Source organism: Canis lupus, chromosome 10 (genome assembly GCF_011100685.1).
Source record: "Canis lupus familiaris isolate Mischka breed German Shepherd chromosome 10, alternate assembly UU_Cfam_GSD_1.0, whole genome shotgun sequence".
Lineage (NCBI taxonomy): Eukaryota > Metazoa > Chordata > Mammalia > Carnivora > Canidae > Canis > Canis lupus.
Window position 1 is genome coordinate 31,618,235 of NC_049231.1, and position 12,022 is coordinate 31,630,256.

Below are 12,022 nucleotides of genomic sequence, written 5' to 3' on the forward strand. Positions count from 1 at the left end.
TGGTTTTAAATAATGATCATCTTGAAAGTCTTCAAAGAGTTGGCAAGACATTAAGGAATTACCAAGAAGAGAATAATGAGGAAAAGGAAACCCAGAAAGATGAATAAGTACAAAAGTTACCTTTTTCTTGAGAGCATTTGCGAAGTCTAGCAAATTTGAAAATTGATTTTGATAGCCTAGCAGGAACAAGGGAGACAGAGGTCAATGTCCAAGGCCACACAAGGTGGGGAAAGTAATGATAGCCCCCCCACAATAAGCTGAAACCCCAAAGGACCACATCTTCAAGATAAATGAGAATTCTAAGTACATGAGTCCTCACAAGTAATTGCAGTTTAAATTGCAGTTTGATTGAACTTCTAGGCAGCCTTAAACTTGGTTTATGGTGATCCCAAACATGCCAGACATAAAAGCAAATTGTATGTAGAGGAAGGTACTTTCATCCTAGGCTTGATAAATTTTTTTTAGAATAGCTAGCATAAAGCCAAAGACAACCAGGCACAGACACCACGAATGAGAAGAAACAGAAACAATAGACAACAGAAAGAGACCCTGAAAGATGTAAGGTACTGGACTTATCAGATAGCAGTTCTTTAAAAAAATAATAATTAACTTGAAAAAAATCAGATTTGAAGATATCTTCTAGAAATAGAAAACAATAGTAATAAAAAGTGACACAACCATTTTTTTTAAAAAAACAAATACAACTTCTAGACTTGAAAACTATAATAATCAAAATTGTTGGATGTGTTGTGTTTAGCAGCATATTACACACCATTGAAAAGGTGATAATGAAGTAAAAGTTGAGCTGAAGAAATCTAATGAAGCACAGAGAGAAAAAGATGAGAAATGCAGGAGAGTTGATCAGATCTTTTGAGAAAATCTTACATTTAAACAATCTCAAAATGAGATGGAGCAGAGGCAATATCTTAAAAATTGATGTTTGAGAATCTTTCAGAAAGTTACCAAACCACCAAAACCAGAAGCTCAGCAAATTTCAAGCAGGATCAATAAAAAGAATTATACACCAACACGCAATAGTGTAAGTACAGAAAGATGAAGAAAAAGCATCTTAAAAACAGCCAGAGAGAAAAAGGCAGATTCTTTATTGGAGTAACAGACTGAAAGCTCCCAGGCAGCAGTGGTAGAATGACATCTTCAAGATGCCAAAAGAAAATAATTGCCAAGCTCTAATTTCATCTTCAGGGAAACATTTTTTATGAATAAAGGCAAAATGAAAACATTTAGACAGAGAATACCCTCACTAAGGGAAGAGTTTAAAGAACATGCTTTAGGCAAAAAGAAAATGATTCTGGAATAATATAGAGCTGCAAAAAGATATGTACAACAAAGAAGGTGGTAAATATTAATAAATATTGTCTTCAAATAATATCTATAATAATAATCTATAATGTCTTATAGATTTAAAAAATATGTGAAGAATTAAAATACATGACAGTAAGATAGTAGGGACTGGGAGAAAATAGAATTAAGGTGCTCTGAGGCCATTGTATTGTCAAGGAGGTAAGTAAACATATTGATTAATAATAGGCTTTGAAAAGTCAGAGATGAATGAGGTAGTTATACTGGGGTAATTATGTAAAAAAAAAAAAAAAGAATGCAGTAAAACTTAAAAGCTATAAGGGAGGGAGGGGCACCTGGGTGGCTCAGTCAGTTAATTCTCCAACTCTTGATTTTAGCTCAGGTCATGATTTCAGGACCTTGGTATTGGGCTCTGCATTGAGCTCTGTGCTCAGCGTGGAGTCTGCTTGTTCCTCTCTTCTGCTCCTTTCCGCCACCCTGCTCTTGCTCTCTCTCAAATAAATACATAAAGCATTTTTTTTTTAAAAAAAAAAAGCTATAAGAGAGGGAAAAGAAGAAATAGTAAAAGAAGACATGAAAGGCAAGAAAAACCAACATAGAATGTGTATTACAAATAAAATAAGGCGGTAGATTTAAATCCAGATATATAAGCAGACTGATATAAATGGCCTGTACAGCAGTGCTGGTTATAAAGTACTGAAAATTTTCTATACAAGTTGGTCAATAGCTTCTGCTCATAACCCAATGAATACCTTCAGCTACACTTACCCCATGGATGGGCATGACCACTGGGCTGCTCTTTTGTTCCCCAGTTCACCACACTTCTGTCCTCAAGCACACATCCTTATTCTTCCCATGGTCAGAGGATGCCCAAACATTGTAGGGAAGGCACACCCTTGGAAGCAGTGGTGGAGAGAGAAAATGCCTGGTTTCTTCTGTCCCTTCAAGGCTATAAATGTCTGAGTCCACTGGAGTCGCCCTCTCATGGTCACTTGTGAGAACTACAACCTTCAGAAAGTATCCTGTAAGTTAAACTATTTGCTATCAGGAGTATATATCATTAATTGCATTAAGTATAAAAGGACTGAATGCTGTAATTTATAGGGCATCTGCATCAGAATTTTCACAGTAGGTTTTTAAAAATCCAGCTATATTCTATTCAAGATATTTATCTAAAACATAGGAATATAAAATTTTGAAAGTTAAAGGATGGAAAAAAAATATATATATATACCATTTAACTGAAAAGAAAGCTAGGTGATGTAGCTGTACTAATATCAGGGGGGAAAAAGAGATTGAAAAACATTACTAGGGCAAAGGAAGTAATGCATTATCATAAAGATAAGAAAGAGACTAATTTTAAATTTATGAGCACCAAACAAATGCCTCAAATTATACTTCAGAAATTATCAAATTTATCTGTGCTTATGCCCCACTCTATCTGGGAAAGGAACTGAATTGTCTTATTTTGTAATATATAGAAACAAGAATGTCCATCCTATTAGACCTCAAATTTGGCTACAGATTAGAATTATCTAGGAAGTGTTTTAAAATTCTGATGGCCAGGCAATATGCTAAACCAGTTTCGCCAGAATCTCTGAAGGTGGATTTGGGAATCTGTAGTTTTTACACTCCCTAGGTGTTTCCAGTGTGTAGGCCGATGGAGAACCTCCCCAGAAAGCTCTCACATCGGCCCTGCACTGGGTCTGGGTCAGCTGGGGCTACGTGTGCTGCCTGACACAGAGACAGGGAAAAGTGCCATGTGATGATGAAAACAGAGTGAAGTGATGTATCTACAAGCCAAGGAAAGCCAATGATTGCTATCAGTCACCCTGAGGGAGGGACAGACATGGAACAAATTCCCTCTCAGCCCTCAGAAGAAACCAATTCTGCTGACACCTATATTTCAGAATTTTAGCCTCCAAAATTGTGAGAGAACACTTTCCTATTGTTTTAAGCCATCCAGTCTGTGGTACATTGCTTAGGTGGCCCTAGAAAACTAATACAGTAGTGCTTTCCAAATTTTAAGTGCCTGTCAACTCCCTAAAGACCTTGTTAAAATGCATATTTCCATTCATTAGGTCTTCGAATAATAGCACCTGAGATCCTGAATTACCTACAGGCTCCCAAGTGAAGCTAATGCTGTCAGACCTGAAGCCTCAGCTTGAGCAGCAAGGGTATGGGCAAGCTCCCAGAGGCTGCTAGTGTTGGTAGAAGACCATACCTTGAGTAACCAGAGCTGTGAGGGCAGTGCCAATATAGCCAAAGCACTGGGTTCAGGGTCCATGCAGCTGTTGAGATTTATTCTGTCCAAGTCCAGGATGGTGCTTACAGTCAGATGGACAGCTTGTTTTGGCAAGCCACAAGTTCACAGACCTGAGAGAATGTGCATACAAACCAGGTAGCTCCAGCCCAACTCACGATGTATCCTGCAGGAAGGGACGGAGTCAGTAGGAATCTTCCTCTGCCACATAGTACTGTTTCAAGCCCAGCTGTGGTCTACCAAAGTAGGAACGTTGAGCAGAGTTCTTGACTTGCAATATACGCTTTCAAAGAGACTTAGGTGTTGCACTGAAAATGACTTTAATCACTTTCAAATGTGCAGTATGAGCAAGGCCTACATTTTCTGAAGTCATGCTTATAAGAAGTGCCTTCAGAAAAGTTGACCAGAATGGATGGTAGAGCAGACCACAGCTGGTTTTCTCCAGCATCCATCCTTTCTACTCTGAGGCACAACATCTAGATTTTTCATATGGGTGACCCCTTCCCAGTATACAGTCTGTGTGGTGTCTAGAGCTGATGTCATTTGGTGTCAGACTGAATCAGAATATTGTAATGGGATCTAAGACAAGCCAATGAGGATCCATTGTGAGGCTTTTACTGGAACCCTTGAGTGGGAGACACAAGTGCATTCTGCTGGGGCTGCTGAGCTGGTGGGACGGATACCTCGAGCTGCTGGTGGCCATCTCTTTTTTCCCTTGAGGTTTTGCTAGGGTTGAAGCCAAGGCAAAGGAAAGTATAGCCAAGGGAGGGACAGAGAGTGAATGACCCGATGATGTTATTGAAGGCCCTGGATCCAGATTCATCTCCAAACCTTAGCCAAAAAATATCCCTTTTTGATTAAGCCAGCTTGAATTACACATACAAAATTCATGAATTTTTATTTAACAAACACTTTATAGCATTTCCTACGTGCAAGGCACTGTTCCAAGCACTTAACATGTATTGACTCATTTCATCCTTTCAGCAACTCTATAAGGTATGTACTATTATAATCCACATTTTCTAGATAAGAAGGCTGAAGCACCAGTGAGTTGGGTAATGGAATCAAGGTCTCCAGCCGGTAAGTGGCAAAGCTAGTATTTAGACCTAGGCAGTTTGACCTCAGAGCCCCTGTGGGGCACCACTTCACTGGACCCACCTCTTCAGCACGGGGGAGACTGCTTCATAGAGCTGCTTAAAGAGGCAGTATGTTCCTCCTTATGAGTGTTGTGCAAAAGTACCACAGCCATCTGGTAGGAAAATATTGAGAAGATTCATGCACCTGACTTTTAGTCGGTAGGAATTTACTGAAATGAAAGGACACTAATTAGTGTCCTTAGATAAACATGAAACATATGAAAGAATAAAATTCATCGATAAAGTTTAAGTATTTGGTCAGATGCAGAATATTCTAATAATGTAATACTAGTGTGTAAGTCACTTTTAATGCTCATATAATATTTCGTCTTTTTTTTTTTTAAAAAGTTTCGTGTCTTTTAAATGACTATTTAAAAAACTATAGCTATACTAATTTGTTAATGAATATACAATATAAAAAGATGTGAATTGCAACCTCAAAAACATAAAATGTAGGAAGAGAGAAGTACAAAAGAATCTGTATATGATCAAAGTTAAGTAGTTATGGCTTAAAATAGACTGTTATTAACTATAAGATGTTTTATGTAAGCTCCATGGTAACCATAAAGCAAAAACTTATAGGAGATACACAAAACAGAAAAAAGAAAAATTCAAAACATACCACTATAGAAAATGTTCAGCCATAAAGGAACACAGCAAGAGAAGAAGAAAAGAACAAAAGAACTACAAACCAGCCAGAAAACAATTAACAAAATGGCAATAGTAAGTCCTTACCTATTAATAACGACTTTAAAAGTAAATGGATTAAATTCTGCAAAAGACACAGAGTGACTGAATGAATTAAAAAACAAAAACAAAAACAAAAAACCCCCAAGATCCTGCAATACGCTGCCTATAGGAAAGTTTAAAAACACTTATTTTAAAGATATACATAGGCTGAAAGTAAGGGGATGGAAAAGGATATTCCATGCTAATGAAAACCAACAGAAGTGTCACTATACCTATATTAAACAAAATAGGCTTTATGTCAAAAACTGTAACAAGAGACAACAATGGACATTATATAATGATAAAGGAGTCAGATCATCAAGAGGATATAGCAAATGTATTATTATCTATGCACCCAACATCAGAACATCTAAATATAAAAAGCAAATATTAACAAGTCTGAAGGAAGAAATAAACAGCAGTACAAAAAAAAATAAACAGCAGTACAATAATAGTAGAGAACTTCAGTACCCTTAAGTTACATCACTGAGACAGAAAATCAGTAAGATAACATTGGACTTGAATTACACTTTAGATCAGATAGACCTAACAGAAGGACACAGCACTGCATGCAATTGCAACAAAATATATATTCTTCTCAAATGCACAAGAAACATTCTCCAGGATAGATTATGTAAGTTAGAAAATAAATTTTAGCAAATTTAAGAAAATTGAAATAATATCAAGTATCTTTTTAGACCACAATTGCATGAAACTAGAAAAAAAAATAACAGAAGTAAAACTAAAAAAAAAAAAAAATCTGCACAGTAAAGGAAGCAATCAACAACATGAAAAGACAACATTCAGAATGGGGAAAATATTTGCAAATCACCTGTCTGGTAAAGGGGTTAATATCCCAAATATATAAGGAACCGATACAACTGCAGAGCAAAAGACCAAATATCCAAATTTTTTAAATGGACAAAGGACCGGAGTTGACATTTTTCTTTTTTTTTTTAATTTAATTTTTTTTATTGGAGTTCAATTTGCCAACATATAGCATAACACCCAGCGCTCATCCCACTAAGTGCCCCCCTCAGTGCCCATCACCCAGTCACCCCAACCCCCCGCCCACCTCCCCTTCCACAACCCCTTGTTCATTAGTAGACGTTTTTCTAAAGAAAACATACAAATGGTCAACTGGCACATGAAAAGATGCTCAACATCACTCATCAGGGAAATGCAAATCAAAACTACAGTGAGATACCATAGCACACCTGTTAACATGACTATTAACAAAAATGGCAAAGGGTAGCAAGTGTGGGTGAGGATGTAGGAAAAAGGGAACCCTCATGCACTATTGGTGGGAATGCAAATTGGTGCAGCCACCATGGAAAACAGTATGGAGGTTAAATTTTTAATAAAAAAATTAAAAATAGAGTTATCATATGGATCAGCAATCCCACTTCTGGGTATATATTCAAAGAAAAGAAAATATTTTGAAGCGATATTTACACTCCCACGTTTATTGCAGCATTATTCACAGTAGCCAAGATGTGAAAACAACCTACATATTTATCAGTGGATAAATGAGTAAAGACAACGTGGTATATATACAATAGAATATTATTCAGCCTTAAAAAAAAATAGGAAACCTGCCATTTGCAACAACATAGATAAACCTGGAAGACATTATGCTAAGTGAATTCAGACACACCAGGGAAATACACATGATTTCACTTGTATGTGGATTCTGAGAAAGCTAAACCCAATAGCAACAAATAATAGAATAGTAGTTATTAGGGGCTGGCAGATTTTGGGGAATGGGAAGACATTGGTTAAAGGGTACACACAGTTATAAGATGAATAAGTTCTGGGGACAATGTAGAGCATAGTGACTAGTTGATAATAACGTATACTTGAAATTTGCTGAGTGAGCAGATTTCAAGTGCTCTTAGGAGGGAAAGTGGTAAACTATGTCAGGTGAGGAGAATATTAGCTTGGTTGTGGTAATCATTTCGTAACATATACATATATCAAAACATGTTTTACACCTTAAATATATGCAGTTTTTATTGGTCAGTCACACCACGATAAAGCTGGGGCAGAGGAAGAGGCAGCACTTGGATTTGAACCGTGATTTCTGATTCAATGCCAAGTGAATTTCCAAGTGTCTTTATGTCCTGAGACTCTGTTATTCTCTTCCTCACTGTACCCACGTCCATTCCATGGCCTCTGGCCCTGTCAAGCCTACCCCAGACTGGCATGTGTGGACTCTTGAGTCTATACAGGAAGCAGCAGGACTCAGAGATTTCTCCAGACATTGAGTGTGGTGTAAGCTCATCCTGGGTATAGGATGTGTGTGTTGCTCTCCGTCAGAAATGTGTTGCTCAGATCTGAGAATCCACTTCTCTGAGCCTTCATTTCTTTATCTGTAAAAGGTAATCATATTTTACATAGTTTTGGTGAAAAGTTTACTCATTTGTTCCATAAATATTTATCAAGGGCTTGCTAGGTTGCAAGCTTTATTCCAGATATTGAGCATTGTATCAGATGGGAGCTAAGCAGAAAACAGAATTCACCCACAAATGGTTTATATAAATATTGTAACGAAGGAACCACTTACAGAGAGTAGTGTGTGGGGCTAAGGAAACGTGATGCATCCAGAATGTAACAACAGCAGGAAGCAATTATCATCCCTAGGGATGAAAGGGCAGGAGAGGAAATAGAATTAATAGATTTAATCTAGTAGGTTTCACCTAGACTTAAGCAGGAGAGTCCCGCACTTGAACCAGCAGTGGCGGAGGAACATGGCCACCTCCAGAGTCATGGTACTGAAGCAGGGTGGGCATGAGAAAGAAACACCACCACCCTTCCCTCCCCTGCCCTCCAGGCTCCTGCTGGGGCCTCAGTTCGGCCAAAGAGAAGCAGAGACTGGTGAGCGGGATTGATGCCTTCCACAGATGCCCCACAGCATGAGGGTAGGAGGCTCAAAAAGAGACTCTCTTAGGAAGTCACCACTGAACAAAGCAGACCAAGTCTCTGTTCAAGGTCAGATTCTAGTAATGTTTTATAAATAGCAAAGTATTGCATACAAGTTGGTTAAATCATCAGTAATTATAGCAATTAAAATGATAGAGTCCCTTACTCTGGTTTCTGTCAAATTCCCAAACTAGGGTGCGCTGCCAGGCAGCCCGAGGTGCTTAAGAGCAACCCAGACATCCAGGTTCTCAGTAAAGTTGCAAAATTCTATTTAGAAGGCAGAGCAGGGGCCATCCCAGGGCATGTTAAGATTCATGCTTTGTGATGGCCGTGGCTGTTCTGGGCCCAAATTCAAGACTGGCTCCACAGTGGAGTGATAACAAAGGGCAGCCGTGCCTATACAGACAGATGGGATTCAAAATGCAGGACAGGAGAAATCAGGAATGAAAAATACCCAAGGAGGCAGACGTTAATGAGGCCCCAGCCTAATTACACAAGCCCTGCTCTCAGTTTCCAGCATTAGGCAACACTAAATTACAGGCACCCGTTCAAACCACAGTGGCTGATAATGTGCATCCGCTCATTAGAAGGTCAGACCTCAGAGAGGGTTGAAGAGAGGAGCCAGAAAGCATAAGTAACACAAGACCTTGAGGAAAGGCATCAAAGACTCCGATATTCCCCCTGGTACCCACCCTAGTCTTAACCGTTTCCAGGGAAGATGCTTGGGGCAAGACAGATGTGTCAACCTGTCCCACAGGAGAGGATATTTTATTCAGTCTTAGAAGTCCAGAGTTAGAAGAGTCTCTCTTCCCTTTTCTTTGTGTCCTCATTTTACAGATGGGCAAACAGTAGCTAGGAAGGTTGGGAAGAGGGTGATTTGTTCAAACCACCTATCACATTAGCTCCTGATGAGCTCTCAACTTCCCTGTCTCTGTCCTGGGAACTCTCAAACACCCTATCAGAGCACATTGTGAAACAATGTTCCTTTACTCTTTATTTCACACATAATTGCCTAGAGTCTTCTGACCCTCATGAACCTAGAATTTAAAATTCCATTGGGCACCTGGGTGGCTCAGTCAGTTAAGCATTTGCCTTCACCTCAGGTCATGATTTCTGGGTTCTGAGATCTGAAGTCCCTCATCAGGCTTTCTGCTCATCAGGGAATCTGCTTCTCTCTCTCCCCTTCCCCACTGCTCATTCTCTCTCTCTCTCTCTCTCTCTCTCTCAAGTACACACCAGCAAGTATTATGAAGAGTGAAGGATCTGCTCCCACCTCAGTCCCTGTGCCTGTTTGGAAAAGTTCTCCCTTTAGCTCTCCTAAATGGTTACAGACCCACTGAGCATTCCCTGCTTTCCTTTCATTTATTCATTAAAGATGTGCCGGGCACAGAGGATACCACAGTGAACAAAATAGGCAATAGCCTTTGTGGAGCTGAGATCTAAATTGCAGAAAGTGGAAAACAAACAAATAAACAAATATGCATTCTAATGGCAGGTCATGAGAAGTAGTTGAAGCAAAAGAAGACCTAGAGAGGGACTGCTATTTGAGGAAGTGTGAGCTGGGAAAGTGACTTAAATAGAAATTGAAATGAAGTGAGCAGAGTGAGCCCTATGGAGTGGGAGGAGTTTCCCTCTCTCTTGGTGGCAGACATGCACATGGGTGAAGGTGAGGGATAGCTGCCTGGGGTGGGTCCAAAGCCCACCTTCCACAAGCCTCAGGGCCCTGGACCTCTGCACCTTTCTAGCTCTTGGTTTCCCAGTCTGTAAAGAGGGAAGAAGTGGTCCTTACTCCACTTGAGTGATTTGTATGAAGTAGTGATTTGTATGAAGTAGATAGAGCAGGGCCTAGTGCAGTCTTTACACTTGCTTTCTTCATCCTGAAACACTTCTGCAAATATTACCATGCCCCACCTTCTCACTTTCTTTCAAATTCCTGATCAAATCCTGCCTCCTCAGAGAGACTTGCCAGACTATATATTATCTCTGCTCTCGAGGCCTAACTGAACACTTTTTTCTTTAAGCATTTATTCCTGCTTGAAATTATAGATGATTGGTAGGTGGCCAGCTAGCTAGACAATAGATAGCTAACATAATATAAATAAGATGTAATAGATTTTATTGTATTATTTTCTAGGACAGAAGACTGTAGGCAGGGACTTTGTTTTGTTATTACTGTATTCTCAGGCCCTAGAACACTGCCTATCACATATAATAAGGTTCTCAATAACTATTTGTTCAGTAAGTAAAGGAATGAACCAGCCTTCAACTGATCATTATTAATTCCCCTGTCTCCCACTGGACTGGACCTTCCTTGAGGATCAGGTTAAGGACTCTTTTTCTGAATTGTACCCCCAGTGCCTGGCAAAGTGCCTAAATCTTTGCTGAAAGCATTCAGGACCAGCCGACTCTTCGAATGAATAAGAATCCCACAACTTTGCAAAGTAAAGCAGTAGCTTGCACTGGGCGCGGACTTGCTGACCAGCACACCGCCCACCTCCTCCTCTCCCTGGGAGGGGTTGGGGTCTGGGAGGCCAGAGACAATGAATCATTGAGGTCCCCAGCAGCCTTGGAGGGGGAAGGCTCCGATCTATCTCTTCACCCAGGGCCTTTGCCCTCACCACTGCAGGAGAAAGCAGGATCCCTGGGGACTTGCAGAGGTGGGGCGTGGGAACAGGGAAGAAAGCTGCATAAGAAAGAGACAGTGAGAGTCTGTAAAGAAATGCCAGGCTCTGCTGCCCATGCGTCTCCAGCCAACGGGCCAGCGGCAGATCTGCCAACTCCCCCAGGAGAAGGAGCAGCACTCTGACAGAGAAAAACAGTGTGGCTCCTGATTCCCAGAATCACAGAAATTGGGGGTGGGAGAGGCCTGCAAGACCACGCAATCTTCTGCACCTTCCCACATGCTATAGCCCCTCCTGGGAATGGCTCTGGTGCTGGGTCCCATTTCATGTTCCCTTGGGGGACCCACTCCCAGCCTAACAGTTTACTGTGGAAGAAGCTGCACATGGGGTGCTTGGGTGGCTCCGACTCTTGATTGTGGCTGAGATCATGCTGTCTGGGTCGTGAGACTGAGCTGCGAGACTGAGCTGCGCATTAACTCCGCACTGAAGGCAGAGCCTGCTTGGGATTCTCTCTCCCCGCTCTCTCTGCCCCTCCCCCACACTTGCTCTCATTCTCTCTGTCTCAAAAAAAAAAAAAAAAAGAAAGAAAGAAAGAAAGAAAAAAGAAAAAGAAAAGAAATTGCCCTGATGGTCACTTCACCCTTTTGGTTTCGGTGTCCTGGCCTTTTCTCATTCCTAAGCAATTACTTTTTACTGAAAGGCTACTGGGTACCCGGTACTTCTCAGTGGCAGGTAATTTCATCTGCTTTTGAAAGAAATGGACACTTTGCAAGAAGGGGAATGCCTAGTTGGAGGCCACACAGCTAATGAGTAGAGGAGCAGGGTCCACAGTACTGTGATTTTGTTATCATACAATTCTGCTACCTTAGGGGAAAACCTTAGGGTCAGAGTCAGGTGGTGGTCTTGGGTTCCAATCTTGACTCCCCACTTGCTCTTTGTATGGCTGCATGAGGAACCCCACCTCCTGATTTCCAGGTTTTTCAATTGTGAAATGGAAATAATGCCTACTTGGAGGGACTAAAACAGGGTAG

The 12,022-nt window shown here is 40.5% G+C and overlaps 1 protein-coding gene and 2 long non-coding RNA genes across 6 annotated transcripts in view; 1 reads left to right on the forward strand and 2 right to left on the reverse strand.

Moving 5' to 3' along the window:
* Positions 1-2,255, reverse strand: part of LOC102154248 — a 65,667-nt gene extending 63,412 nt beyond the window's left edge. The window contains exon 1 of the long non-coding RNA XR_005365658.1: positions 2,089-2,255. This is a non-coding gene — a long non-coding RNA (uncharacterized LOC102154248). The remainder of the gene's footprint in view (positions 1-2,088) is intronic.
* Positions 1-12,022, forward strand: part of SYN3 (synapsin III) — a 453,900-nt gene that overhangs the window by 86,413 nt on the left and 355,465 nt on the right. The gene's annotated exons all lie outside the window — the stretch shown is intronic.
* LOC102154205 overlaps positions 7,030-12,022 on the reverse strand; it is a 31,783-nt gene continuing 26,790 nt past the window's right edge. Inside the window, exons 5-6 of one of the 2 annotated variants that reach the window (XR_005365660.1) lie at positions 8,015-8,087; positions 7,030-7,820 (exon numbers count right to left, since the gene is read on the reverse strand). This is a non-coding gene — a long non-coding RNA (uncharacterized LOC102154205). The remainder of the gene's footprint in view (positions 7,821-8,014; positions 8,088-12,022) is intronic. The other variant, XR_005365659.1, reaches the window with a different exon arrangement.